The 15007-nt window shown below is 41.1% G+C and overlaps 1 protein-coding gene across 12 annotated transcripts in view; it reads left to right on the top strand.

Annotated features, from left to right (window-relative positions):
- atp2b2 (ATPase plasma membrane Ca2+ transporting 2) overlaps positions 1–15007 on the top strand; it is a 1022617-nt gene that overhangs the window by 281360 nt on the left and 726250 nt on the right. For 3 of the 12 annotated variants that reach the window (XM_078414012.1, XM_078414014.1, XM_078414013.1), the window contains exon 1: positions 13663–13878. The exons of 2 other annotated variants lie outside the window; for them this stretch is intronic. The gene's annotated coding sequence lies outside the window, so the exon portion shown is untranslated. Of the gene's footprint in view, positions 1–13662; positions 13879–13921; positions 14051–14526; positions 14728–15007 lie in introns of those variants that run through there. 7 more of the 12 variants (XM_078414002.1, XM_078414015.1, XM_078414009.1 and 4 more) reach the window with 5 other exon arrangements.

Raw genomic sequence — 15007 nt, 5'->3', positions numbered from 1 at the left:
ACCAATATTTTGTTTTTTACACATTCTTTTAGAAATGATACCTTTCATGTGTAATTTGTGTATAATTTGTTTGTATGCTTGTTGGAGTCTATGTCACCGTGATGCTGTTGTAAGCAAGGTTTTTCATTGCACCTGTACCTCATCATACTTGTGCCACTGACAATAAACACGACTTAACTTGACGTATTTTAAGTTTGTAAATTCGAAACTGGAAAGGCCTTGAACATCTTTTGAAAAAATAATTGATTAAAAAATTAAATCGTTTACGTTCTGTTGAGATCTAAAATGTCAGTTTATTGTTTTTATTAGGTTAATATATTAAAAAGATATATTGTGGATTTCCCATTCAGCAATGGTTGATGGAACCAGAACTGTTAGCTTGTCATAAAAGTCACACTGGACTTGAGATCTTGATATGCTGGTGACTCAGCATTAAATTGTTGCCAGCCGGTCTCCTCTCCAGTACTTCTCTCGTTTAAATTCAGGGTGCCACTTATACTGGTCTGAAGCATACTGAAGCCCGGTTTGAATAGTGATAAGACTCTGGCAGTGTAATGAAGAAATTCTGTTATCTCCCCCCAAAAAAGCTTCTGACAATCAGTGTAGCCAGACATAGTTGTTGACTGTAAATGATGTATGAGATTCTTAACAAATATTATTTGGCGAAATTCAAAGACATTTACTAAGTAGTAAACAAGGAGTAAAAATTTAAATATTTTCATATCATATCATATCATATATATACAGCCGGAAACAGGCCTTTTCGGCCCACCAAGTCCGTGCCGCCCAGCGATCCCCGCACATTAACACTATCCTACACCCACTAGGGACAATTTTTACCTTTACCCAGCCAATTAACCTACATACCTGTACGTCTTTGGAGACGTAAAACATCACAAATCATAATATAATTATTGAAAGATATTAAAAATAATCCAACATAGTTGATGAAAAAAGGTTATTCACCGTTTCCTTTTGCCTCCACATTCCAGGCGCTATAAACCCATTAAGGTCAATGGAATCTAGGATTGCACTGTTGTTCTGACCAAGTATAGTAACTGAGCAGCTTTGTCCTTCCCATCGGGACTCCTGTAATGGCCAGAATTGGCCCTTCAAATCTGTTAGTGTGTCTGAGATTTATATTTGACAGGATGCGTGCAGACATCAGGATCAAGCCCAATGTGCTTTTCAGGGCAAGATAACATAGTTTTGGTCCCATGCATCTAATTTTTTTAAATCTGTTAATCTAAATAAAGCTGGTTAATCCACTACAAAAAAAAAATCTCCCGGTTGATAAACACTTGAATTCTCCTTCCCATTATCACCCAGACCTCTCTGTCCTAGGTCTCCTCCATTGTCAGAGTGAGGATAAATGAAAATTGGAGGAACAGCATCTCATATTTCGCTTGGGCAGCTTACAGCCCAGTGGTATGAACATTGATTTCTCTCACTTCGTGTAGCCCCGGCATTCCCTCTTTGTCTATTCCTCCTCCACCCAAGTCACACCAACTTCTTGTTTTCACCCAACAAACAGCAATCAATGGCCAGTTTCCTTATCATCGTTACCTTTTTGCATATTTTTTGTTCATTGTTCTTTGTCTCTCTTTACATCATTGCCTATATCTCTCATTTCCCTTACCCTAACCTGTCTGAAGAAGGGTCTCAAACCGAAACATCACCCATTCACTGCTCTCCAGAGATGCTGCCTGTCCCGCAGAGTTACAGTATTCCAGCTTTTTGTGTCTATCTTCAGTTTAAACTAGCATCTGCATTTCCTTCCGACATAAAAAAAAAGATTGTTTTCTAATGTGGCTTTTTCACAAGATATGAAAGACTGATAAAATTGCAAAATATAAAATTATAGCAGCTTAAATGACCGAAATGCTAGCATTCACTAGCAAGATCTGGGTCATTATTTTTCTCCCTTTCTCTGTTACATGTTACTTTTCATTAAGCTCACAGATCTGTGCTTCTCCAGTACTAGACTCCTGCCTCCCCTTCCTCATTGCTCCAGTACTTTAGATGGCACGTTCACTTCGAAACGCCCTGAGCTCTGAATTTTCCTTCCTAAATCTCTCCACATTTCTACCTGAAGAAGGCTTCCAACCATTTCTGCCTGATGTGCTGAGTTACTCCAGCACTTTGTGTCTTATTTCATAAACCAACATCTGCAGTTTCCTGTATCCTCATTCTTACCTTCTTGATCTTCCTCTGGGATGTTTCCTATGATCAACTCCTTAATATCCCCTGTTTGGTTTCCATGATTGCCAAAATGAAGACTGATTGTAGCATGAAGTTACCATATTGAGAAAGTGGGTTGGTGGCTTGTGCACAAGCAAGTGTTCGCTCTTTTCCATCCCATGGGTTGCTCTCTTTGCTGCATCTATTTTGTCATAATTCTCTGATACATTAGAGAAATATGTGGAGCTGGCTGAATGTGATCTTGCTGCATATGGGTATGACACCAGCAGTAACAAATCTGACCTCTAGTGTAGCTGATGCATATATTAAGCATGCATCAATTAACAGCAAGCAGGATCCTTACCCATGCTATTAAAGTAGAATATGCAGATCCTTTCTTCATCTGTAGAAAGGTTCTGACCTGAAACACTATCTGGCCATTTCCATCCACAAATGCTGCCTGGCTTTTTGAGTACCTCCAGCAGTTTGATTTTAGTTCAGGATTTGTGCATCTCCTTTACTTTTTCCAGATCTCATGCGTTATTGAAGTGGAAAGGAAAGGTTTGGAGGGTATGGATAGAACAGGTTTAGTGGGATATGGGTAAATGGGACTAGCCTAGATGGGGCTTCTAGGTCCTTATGGGCAAGTTGGGTCAAAGGGCTGTTTCTGTGCTGTATGACTCTGTAACTCTAAGTCTAAATTGATTGGTTTTTGCAGAAGGAATGACTGTTTTGACTTCATTATGGATGTAGATGATTTGTTGACTAACATCCTAGGAGTTTAGGATAATTATGAGAATGAAAAGAGGATACAAAAACATATGTAACTGCCAGAAGAGTGTGGGGGGAAAAAAAGTGTTAAGGGGGAAGAAGGGGTACTCTGGCAGGGAAGAAATTAGCAGACAGTGCTTTCACTGACTGTAGTCCAATTCACCATCCCACTATGATTCCCAGATCACTAACACTCTGTTGACAGTTATCACAGTATCTGCTTAGTTACCGTCTCAACATTAAAGCTAACCACAAATTCGCATTCCAAACCACACTCATCACTTTTTTTCCATCCCATCAGTGGCTCTCTTTGCTGCACCTTTTTTGTCGTTGTATTCTAATACGTTACTTCTTACGTGTTTGCAGAATGGGTTTTGGAACATGCATGTCGACACCAAATCAGAAGTGATTGTGTCACGAGAATGATGGAAAGTGTGACAGAGCATAAGGATTGAGATGCCGTCATCTTCTGTGTCTCAGCCCTAGTGCTGGCAATGTTCTTTGTAATGTCCGACCGAATTATGACCAGTCATTGTATGAATCACAACATTTAGTATCTGTATATAGTTATGTAAATGTGTCATGTACAGTAGCTACTTCACCAAGTGCATATAAATGATGAAAGCACCATGTATGTGGAGCTTCTTGTTGCAAGAGTTAGAAAAAACAGTTCTCTTTAATGCTTCGATATTCTGCAACTGTTATGGCACAGAAAACATAGCAGCATTCCAGCAGCATCCAAGGACCAATTTCAGATTAGTTACAATTGGCAAAGAGGATGGAACGTTTAAAATAAAAAATCAAAATAATCAGAAAATCAAAATCAGCCTTGTGCCTTTCAGAGTGGTATTCGTTCGTTCTGAAGAACAAAAGTGTGACAGAAAATGCACCCTGAATGTTGAATTGCCCAACGGCAGGCTGAAGAACTATATTCTGCGTTGAACCCGCTTGTCAGATCAAATGGAGCCAAGGAGAGCTTGCAGGCTTGCTGCAGTGTTCGCTTTACTAGACAGCAGCACTTGTTCTTGAAGCTCACAGAAAGATATTTCAAGCAAAATTAAAGCAAGGTAGATAGTGTAAATCTGCATGTAGTAGACCAAATTGTGAGTCAAAGTGCAAATGCACAGGGGGATTGAGTACTATGAAATCTTTTGGTCGGTACAGAAAGAAAATGGTGGGTCAAAGACAAGGAGCCTTCCCAGCAAGCATGTGGGTATGTAAAAATGTGTGCAAATCATGCACTTCCATGATCATGTGCAGAGGATGCATTGGGGATTTTCCATGGGGAATAGTATTCTTGAACTGAAAAATGATGTTGAAAGTGTGCAAATATTGAATGCAGCAGAGATGGGAAATCACAAAGCAGTCTTCCTCATGGAAATAAGTTTCAAAGTGTGCGTGAAGATGGTGCTGTAAATGCTACAGGTATATCTCTCGGCTGGAGGAACACTGCAATCTACCATTAACTGAGTAGCGTTAAGCCGTAAATTCAGAATACAGTCACAAGCTGCATGAAACCACAGGTGATTACATTGGAGTATGCTCTAGCACTCCTGGCTGTACCCCTTCTACTTTTCCCTCCATTCTTGGCTGCAGATCATCTCACTTCGGATGCCCCATCCCGACCCCTACACACCTGGCTGCAGCCCTACCTTGTTACAGGAGGCTTCAGCAGGCCCCAAAACTTGATGAAGAGGAATTTTGGTGATAAATGTATGATCTCACTTCTCTCGTATTGGAAAAGTTCATGCCAGGACTTCACGATCCCTCGCTTTACTGGGGAAGACATAAACAATCTGCCGGAAATAGCAGGGGACCGGGGGTCTAACGAGATGGAGGAACTGAGGGTAATCCAGGTTAGTCGGGAAGTGGTGTTAGGTAAATTAAATGGATTAAAGGCCGATAAATTCCCAGGGCTAGATAGGCTGCATCCCAGAGTGCTTAAGGAAGTAGCCTCAGAAATAGTGGATGCATTAGTGATAATTTTTCAAAACTCTTTAGATTCTGGAGTAGTTCCTGAGGATTGGAGGGTAGCTAATGTAACCCCACTTTTTAAAACGGGGAATTATAGACCAGTTAGCCTAACATCGGTAGTGGGGAAAATGCTAGAGTCAGTTATTAAAGATGTGATAGCATCACATTTGGAAAGTGGTGAAATCATCGGACAAAGTCAGCATGGATTTATGAAAGGCAAATCATGCCTGACGAATCTTATAGAATTTTTCGAGGATGTAACTAGTAGAGTGGATAAGGGAGAACCAGTCGATGTGTTATATCTGGACTTTCAGAAGGCCTTCGACAAGGTCCCACATAGGAGATTGGGGTACAAACTTAAGGCACACGGTATTGGGGGTTCAGTGTTGAGGTGGATAGAGAATTGGTTGGCGGACAGGAAGCAAAGAGTAGGAATAAACGGGTCCTTTTCGGAATGGCAGGCAGTGACTAGTGGGGTACGGCAAGGCTCAGTGCTGGGACCCCAGCTATTTACAATATATATTAATGATTTGGACGAGGGAATTGAATGCAACATCTCCAAGTTTGCTGATTACACGAAGCTGGGGGGCAGTGTTCGCTGTGAGGAGGATGCTAGGAGGCTGCAACGTGACTTGGATAGGTTAGGTGAGTGGGCAAATGCATGGCCACATATAATGTGGATAAATGTGAGGTTATCCACTTTGGTGGCAAGAACAGGAAAGCAAACTATTACCTGAATGGTGGACGATTAGGAGTAGGGGAGATGCAACGAGACCTGGGTGTCGTGGTTCACCAGTCATTGAAAGTAGGCATGCAGGTGCAGCAGGCAGTGAAGAAAGCGAATGGTATGTTGGCATTCATAGCAAGAGGATTTGAGTATAGGAGCAGGGAGGTTCTGCTGCAGTTGTACAGGGCCTTGGTGAGACTGCACCTGGAGTATTGTGTACAGTTTTGGTCTCCTAATCTGAGGAAAGACATTCTAGCCTTAGAGGGAGTACAGAGAAGGTTCACCAGATTGATCCCTGGAATGGCAGGACTTTCATATGAAGAAAGACTGGATAGACTAGGCTTATACTCACTGGAATTTAGAAGACTGAGGGGGGATCTTATTGAAACATATAAAATTCTTAAGGGGTTGGAGAGGCTAGATGCGGGAAGATTGTTCCCGATGTTGGGGAAGTCCAGAACCAGGGGTCACAGCTTAAGGATAAGGGGGAAGTCTTTTAGGACCGAGATGAGAAAACATTTCTTCACACAGAGAGTGGTGAGTCTGTGGAATTCTCTGCCACAGAAGATAGTTGAGGCCAGTTCATTGGCTATATTTAAGAGGGAGTTAGATGTGGCCCTTGTGGCTAAAGGGATCAGGGGGTATGGAGAGAAGGCAGGTACAGGTTACTGAGCTGGTTGATCAGCCATGATCATATTGAATGGCGGTGCAGGCTCGAAAGGCCGAATGGCCTACTCCTGCACCTATTTTCTATGTTTCTATGTTTTTAGGCAGAGGGGGATTGAGAAGCATCCTTTTCAAGTTTGACTGCAGACATTTGTCTCCATTTGCATCCGTTTCATGATGGTATCCAACCCAGACCCTTAATCAACAGGACCACAGTAGGCCCAATTTCAGTGCAGAGTGATGTGAAGCACACACATTTATCATTATTTATTACCAAATTGTTGTACCTCATTTCATCACTTTTCCCACTGGAATAATGGAAAATGGAATGGATCAAATGAAAAAAATGGATCGCTTCCACTCCCAGAATCAAGGTAACTCCAAACTCTGTCATGAAGGTTCAGCATGCAGGTCATGTGCATGTTTAAAGAGTCATTGTTGAATTCTTCCCTGAAGCAGAGGAGATAATATGCCGTACAATTAACAATGGCAAACCTGAGGTCCTCCATCAAACTGACCTTGCTGTGCATTAATGTCCTTAGACAATAAAGGTGCTCAATGACACCCTTAAAACATGACCAACTCTCCCATATCCCTCTCTATCAAGGAAGATTGCGATGACCAAATTCACCATTACCTTCAATGTACTAGCATAACCATTTGTTATGTTTAGTCACCTCAGACCCAGCACAAAAATCATGGTCAATATGCTCCAGTTACTCTTGCTCTCCGATATTTCTCTGAGACATGGACTACCTGCAGCAGTGAACTGAAAGCAGTAGAAATATCACCATGTCTGTCTCTGCAAAAGGCATTCAAATTTAGTGGTGGAATATGAACCAATGTCAGTGACCTGAGATGGAATGTTTGTTTGTGGTTCGAGTAATTGAAGCAGTGAGGGCAAACAAAATTCTTACTTGATTCGATGAGTGAGATTGTAACGGAGATGGTGGCCAAGAAAACCAGAGTGTTCTATTCTGTGTCAGCCACAGACACATTATGGTCGTAACCAAAGGACTACTCCCAAAGCCTTCCTTCAGTAACAAGGACACATCATGTGACTGCAACCAGTTGGTTTAGATGTACCAGGAATCATAACCACTCTTTTGAAGAGTCCAGGTGCTACCCAATTCAGAAGAAAGGACACAAATAAAAGTTTGTAAAATGAAATATAAGGCAACTGATAGTACAGAGAGAACGTTTATCTTTGGAAATCACAGAAAGGATATCTCCATAATATCATAATAGCTGCAATGATGCGGAAATTGCAATATATGGAATCTATGCTACAGGCCACTGCAGTGTAAGAAAAAGGGGCTATGATCGAGGTTAATCAATATCACTTAAAATAACAGATTATCTGGTTGTTATCACATTGGTGATTGTGGGACTTGGATGTGTGGAGTTTGACCGTACATTTCTACATTACAGCATTTGCAATTGTGAACTTTACATCAAAAAGTATTTCACAGGCTGTAAAGTGCTTTGTGATGTCTTGAGTTTGTATGTCTTTTGCCTGACATTTTTAAATTCCCCATTATTAACCCACAGCTGTGGTTTGAATTTGCATCTATGGATTGTTTTTCATGCATTGAAGTTATCTCTTTGCTTACACTGCCTTAGCCTACATTGTGCCAAAGCCATTAAGATATTGCATCATGAAGTGCATTGGTATTCCAAAGAGCAAGTGATACAGACTGAGATTATATCAGTCTGCTTTTTGGTAGCAATTTAAAGCAATGCATTGTTCAGTTACTAGCAGACATCTCAATGATGGGAGGACCATAAAAGACTGAAGCATTCTTAAAAATATTCATCTAGAAGTCATCAAAATCCATGGCAGTTCCATGCTTAGGCTCATCTGACAGCACCTCCCAAAACCATGACCTCTACCGCCAGGAAGGGCAAGGGCAATGGACAAATGGAACATCCTCGCTTGTCGGTTTCCCCCAAGTTGAGCAGGATCCTGACTTGAAAACCTTTTGTCCTCGTGCATTGCTGAATCCACATCCAATTTAACACCATTATGCATCAAGCATCTGTTTCCACCTGAGATCACCAATGTCACAGAAATCGGGCTTCAATCAATTTGATTTAAAAACAGTCTGGAGCTCTGGAGACTTTAAAGACGGTGGGGCAAGGCAATGTCTTGGCGTCTTTGCTGAGCATTTGGATAGCGGTAACAGGATCATTCCGAGTCAGCATGGATTTACGAAGGGGAAATCATGCTTGACAAATCTACTGGAATTTTTTGAGGATGTAACTAGGAAAATTGACGGGGGAGAGTCAGTGGATGTGGTGTACCTCGACTTTCAGAAAGCCTTCGACAAGGTCCCACATAGGAGATTAGTAGGCAAAATTAGAGCACATGGTATTGGGGGTAGGGTACTGACATGGATAGAAAATTGGTTGACAGACAGAAAGCAAAGAGTGGGGATAAATGGGTCCCTTTCGGAATGGCAGGCAGTGACCAGTGGGGTACCGCAAGGTTCGGTGCTGGGACCCCAGCTATTTACGATATACATTAATGACTTAGATGAAGGGATTAAAAGTACCATTAGCAAATTTGCAGATGATACTAAGCTGGGGGGTAGTGTGAATTGTGAGGAAGATGCAATAAAGCTGCAGGGTGACTTGGACAGGTTGTGTGAGTGGGCGGATACATGGCAGATGCAGTTTAATGTAGATAAGTGTGAGGTTATTCACTTTGGAAGTAAGAATAGAAAGGCAGGTTATTATCTGAATGGTGTCAAGTTAGGAAGAGGGGATGTTCAACGAGATCTGGGTGTCCTAGTGCATCAGTCACTGAAAGGAAGCATACAGGTACAGCAGGCAGTGAAGAAAGCCAATGGAATGTTGGCCTTCATAACAAGAGGAGTTGAGTATAGGAGCAAAGAGGTCCTTCTACAGTTGTACCGGGCCCTGGTGAGACCGCACCTGGAGTACTGTGTGCAGTTTTGGTCTCCAAATTTGAGGAAGGATATTCTTGCTATTGAGGGCGTGCAGCGTAGGTTCACTAGGTTAATTCCCGGAATGACGGGACTGTCGTATGTTGAAAGGCTGGAGCAATTAGGCTTGTATACACTGGAATTTAGAAGGATGAGGGGGGATCTTATTGAAACATATAAGATAATTAGGGGATTGGACACAGTAGAGGCAGGAAACATGTTCCCAATGTTGGAGGAGTCCAGAACAAGGGGCCACAGTTTAAGAATAAGGGGTAGGCCATTTAGAACGGAGATGAGGAAGAACTTTTTCAGTCAGAGAGTGGTGAAGGTGTGGAATTCTCTGCCTCAGAAGGCAGTGGAGGCCAGTTCGTTGGATGCTTTCAAGAGAGAGCTGGATAGAGCTCTTAAGGATAGTGGAGTGAGGGGGTATGGGGAGAAGGCAGGAACAGGGTACTGATTGAGAGTGATCAGCCATGATCGCATTGAATGGCGGTGCTGGCTCGAAGGGCTGAATGGCCTACTCCTGCACCTATTGTCTATTGTCTATTGTCTTGATTGTAGAACTAAAGACTTGCATTTCAGAACCTGCTGCACATCTAGCCAGCACTGGCATCTTCAAGAAAAATGAAAAATTGCCGAGATATGCCAGAACAAAAATAAAGAAATTTAATCAATTGGACGACTACCCAATCTATCTGATGTGAGACATCAGCAGAGTCCTTGAAGGTATCTGATAATACTTTCAAACGACACATACAATAACCTGCAACTAATGCCCCAATAATAATGTCCTTGCGAATACCATAGCAAACCGTGTTGCCCCCTATTGGATAGGAGTGATTGCCCTTGGCCACTCATGGACCTGCGGTTCATTCACTTTTTCTATAGATGCTCAACCTGAAATGCTGAGTATTCCTGGTTGTTCCAATTTCCAACATCTGTAGTACTCTGTTTTTGGATGCATTAACCTATATGCTGAGGAGTTTTCCAAACTTCTGTAATTAAAGTTGGAGTGAACAAATATTTAGAAGTGTTTCCTAATGCCAAGTTGTAGTCCCTGCCCCCAGTTTTAGATTCTCCAACCAGCATTAATTGCTTATGCCTAATTGCTCTGTCATTTTTCCATGACATCTGGAAATTTGATTTGATTTGATCTGTATTTTGGGAATAAAACCCCAGTATGTAATTTAACCTTGAGCATCCAAGTATCATTCAAATAAATCTACACTGTTATCTCTTTAAAGCTGTATTATCCATCTTTTCTCATAGAGTCGTAGAGTTATACAGTGTAGAAGCAGGCCGTTTGGCCCAACTTGCCCATACCGACCAACATGCCCCATCTATACTAGTTCCACCTGCCTGCATTTGGCCCATATCCCTTTAAACCTATCCTATCCATGTACAGGTCTAAATGTTTCTTAAACGTTGTGATAGTACCTGCCTCAACTACTTCCTTCGATGCCTTGTTCCATACACTCACCACCCTTTGTGTATAAAAATGTTACTCCTCAGGTTCCTAATAAATCTTCCCCTCCCTTCACCTTAAACCTATGTCCTCTGGTTCTCAATTCCCCTACTCTGGGCAAGAGACTCTGTGTATTTACCCGATCTATTCCTCTCATGATTTTGCATCCATCTATACTCATCCTCTTGTGCTCCTAGCCTACTCGACCTCTCCCTATAGTTCAGACGCTCAAGTCCTGGCAACATCCTCATAAATCTTCTCTGCATCCTTTTCAACTTGACAACATCTTTCCTTTATCATGGTTCCCAAAACTGAACACAGTACTCTAAATGTGGCCTCACCAACGTCATTTATATCTGCAAAGCGGCCTCCCAACTTCTACACTCAATACTAATTCCCATGTCAGGACTGCTTATAGTTCTTCATGTGAGACTTAACTAGGGCTTTGCGCAGTGTTCTATTCCAGACTCACAGGCTAGCATTTCATTCTCCTCTGATTATTTTCTGCACCTTTTTCATGATCTTTCATCATTATATGTTGGGCTCCCAATCACTTTGTATTTCCATTGTTTCTAACTTTTCATAATTTGGAAAGTATTTCATGGTTTATTTGTGATCTGAAACAGACGGTAATATATTTTCCATGGTGAAAATCTGTTTTTCCATTTGCTTATTGTATCAGTTACTTTATTCCCTAATGCTTCCATCTGCATGTTTTCTTTGCCATCTCTCTGTGTGTTATCAGGAAAATTGGATTTGTGGGTTTTTAAACCATCATCGAAGCAATTTATGAATATGGTTGGCATTTGCATGCCCAACATAAATCCATTCTTGACACCACCAGCAATGTCCTGCCAATTTGAGTCCATTATACGCTATTCCCAGTCTCCTGGCACTCAGCCTGTGTCTTAATCAAGTAAACTGTTTGCTTTCAGATCCTAGATCTTCAACCAGCTAACAGATCTCAAATGTCTTCTAAAAGTCAATGTAAATAATATTCATGGACATTTCCTAGTCCGTTACTTTCTCAACCTCTTCAAAAATCTAATCAACTTTGTCACGTATGAGCCATCCTATTCAAAGCAATGCAGGTTCGCTCTGAATATGTTCAAGATGTTCATTCACACCATTCTTAACCATAGCTTCCAGTCATTTTCTGACAATAAATGATGGTCGCATTGGTCTATGTTTGCTTGGATAAATAGCAAAGCAACATAAACAACAATTCATTTTAATGCAATAGTTGCCAAACCCAGAAAACATTAAGGTATTATAGTTCCACTCTTACGTTACTTTCATTCACTTCTCTTAATACTTGAGATGGAAACAGTCTGGTTCTGAGCATTTGTTTTATTTAATAGCCTTATTTTTTTCTTTGCTGTTGGTAATTGCAATGTTCTATGAAAACTGGCTTAATTTACCAATAAGTTCTTCTACTAATCTACTCACATTGCCCCATTTAAACCCACCAACAATAAAGCCTCACAACTGGCCTCTGGGAAATGTGGATAACTTTCCATATCTCAGGATCCATCTCTTGACAAAGGTCACCACCACCTTCTAAGCATTTTTTGATTGTAGAAAAGTGTTTGAAGGTCAAGACCTTCAGAATTGGCATAAAACATTATTTATTAGGCAGCAATAAAGCCTGCCCTGAATGCTACTGAGACTTGGACTATCTAACATTTGCAGCATGCTGTCTTGGTAAAATCTTCCAATTCACTGCAAGGTTAAGTAAAGCAAAGTCATTGCCCATTCCCAGGCCAACATTCCCAGCCCTGAAACCTTAGTAACCCACAGTTGGCTATCTTGGACTTGTGCCATTTGCATGCTGACACTAGCCTCCTGAAACGACACTCTGTCATTCAAGGTGGTTACCAGGTTGGCAGAAAAAACTATGAAACAATGTGTTACAAGCTTCCTTGAGGAAGTGCAACACCTCTGCTGACTCCTGGGAACTTCTGCTCCCAAGTGGAGAAGAGGCATGTAGGAAGGAATTGAGACCTCGAGGTCCTGTATCAGGAGCCTACAGAGCTTCTGCATCAGAGGCCATAAGATGCACCACCACGCAAACTAACAGCCCACCTGCACCTACTGGCTCATCTATTGAAGCATCCGCAGTTCCATGTTTGTTTCATTTGTCATCTACGAAAGTACCAAACCAAGGTGGAATTAATTCATCTCAACCATTTGAGACGGCCGAGGAGGAAGATGGTGCAAATAGATGTATTAGTCTTTGCAAGACAATGAAAAGTCTCCCAGAAGGGTGGAAACCTGGCATTAATGGCAGTTTCCCTGGCATGTTCATGGGTTCTCCTGTGACTTTCTGCTGGGAGACCTCTGAAAGCCCTGTGGAAAACTGGAGCCTATTTATTTACCTAATTAGATTGTAATTTAGTGCCTTTAATGTGCAAATTCTTGTGGCAGTGTCATTATTTTAGTGCAGGCAGTTAAAGCATTGTGATTAAATGGCATTAAGCCTGGATTAACATTGTATTATTTTATATCTGCTTTTATCCGAAATTTTGCAATTTAAAAAATGTTCCATTTGAAATTAACAAAGTAGCTAACTGGATCATGGTTTAAGTGAGAAAAACAGATGCAAGGTTTGGAAATAGTTATTTTAATGCACAGTTTGCCATAAATTCTTCAGATGCTCAATTTAAGAAGAAAGTAGGTGAGTGCAGAGGTGTGTAATTTGTGCGGTGTTGCTGATGAAGGTTGACGGTCTGTCCTTGAAGGTTTCTCCCTATTCTGATTAAGTGGCATGTTCCTGGTAGTGTGCCATCTTCCATATTTGTCATTGCCCTGCAGGGATAAGCTGAAATTTGCTAAATGATGCTGTGCAGTTTAAAATTAAAACCTTTCCAGTGCATCCTTGCCTGGTGCAGCATCCTATGTCTCCTGATTTAGTCTTGTTCAGAAGGCTGCAGCATAAAGAGCTTAAGTGGTTTCTTCACTCGTGGTTTATTAATAACATATTATCCGAGAAATTCAGGTTCCCCTGCTCCTCTGTTGAGATGGTGCAGTCTGCAGGAGGACTCCTGTAATGTAGTCCTACTTATCAACCCCATACAGATGCTGAACTGTGATTAGTCTGCTGTATAATTGAAATCATTTTGGATTTGTGATTATAACATAGCCAAGTAAGTAAGCAGAGCGGATGAATAAAAATCTGAAGGTTTTTAACTGGCATATAATGTTTGACTTGTTAGGATTTTTGATTTTCTCAGAGACTGTGCCTAGAGAAAATGGTGTGGACACTATTGCTGGGAGAGAGTGATGCATTATGTTTCTGACTGTGTGTGTTGTTAGAAGGTAATTTAATGACAGAAATATTAATTTGGGGGTATCAAAAAGCACATCATATTTTATAAGCTGTTTCTTGCATGCTGCGTATTGGCTGGGAACAGTGAAAGATTTTCTTTTTAATTTCAGTGTGTTTCTGGTGCAATATTATCATTAATGATTTTGCCATCTTTTAATTATGTTTAACCCATTGAGAAAGCAATTGCCTTTTAAATAACCTCTGAAAGCCAACGCGAAAAAAGAACCGGCATCATTGTAGATTCCTTATATTTCCTAGATTTAGTTATTCAGCCTGAAATATCTAGTGTTCACTTCAGAATGCAATGTGTTACAAGTGACCCTGTCTGTTTACAGGCAGAAAAACTGGAAGTGATCTATCTATTTATATTTTTTAGATGGAATGATTTGATTCCTGGTTTAGCATCTTCAGTACGTTAATTCTATGGGCAGTGTGAATTCTCCTGGCATTCAGGGAGGGTAGGGTGGCAGGAAAGCTGTCAATTTGTAGTCTGCAGTAGTTCAGTTCATCGTCTGTCCTTGGACTCCTGCTTCAGTGGCAGCTAAGTGGTTCTGCACAAGTCTAACCAGTGGCTTCGTAGTGCTCTAGATTATGAGATGCTCTAATGTCTTCTGGAAACATGGAGTTATCAGACAAATATGTCTAATGTGTTGCTTTTATCCAAAAGGTAAGCACCAAAGTGAATAAAGCATGTTTTATTGATGTTTCTATTATCAGTAGGCATTTGTTCCTGTATACGTTACTGTCACATTATGGGGGTGGGGGAGGGGAGGGAGACTGAAAACAGATACTGTGAGGCAAGACTTTGCGTTCCTTTTTCCTATACCTGCTTTTAATGTATATTTAAGAATTATTCCGTGGCTTATGCCTTTTGCCTCTTAACATTCAAATTTTGTTTTTTTTGTCATCCTCTCATGTTTGTAACTGCAGTGTATGAATTGCCACCT

This window comes from Rhinoraja longicauda, chromosome 17 (assembly GCF_053455715.1).
Source record: "Rhinoraja longicauda isolate Sanriku21f chromosome 17, sRhiLon1.1, whole genome shotgun sequence".
NCBI classification, from domain to species: Eukaryota; Metazoa; Chordata; class Chondrichthyes; order Rajiformes; family Arhynchobatidae; genus Rhinoraja; species Rhinoraja longicauda.
The sequence above is the reverse complement of the archived record's forward strand: the minus strand, read 5'-3'. Positions and strand labels throughout refer to the sequence as shown.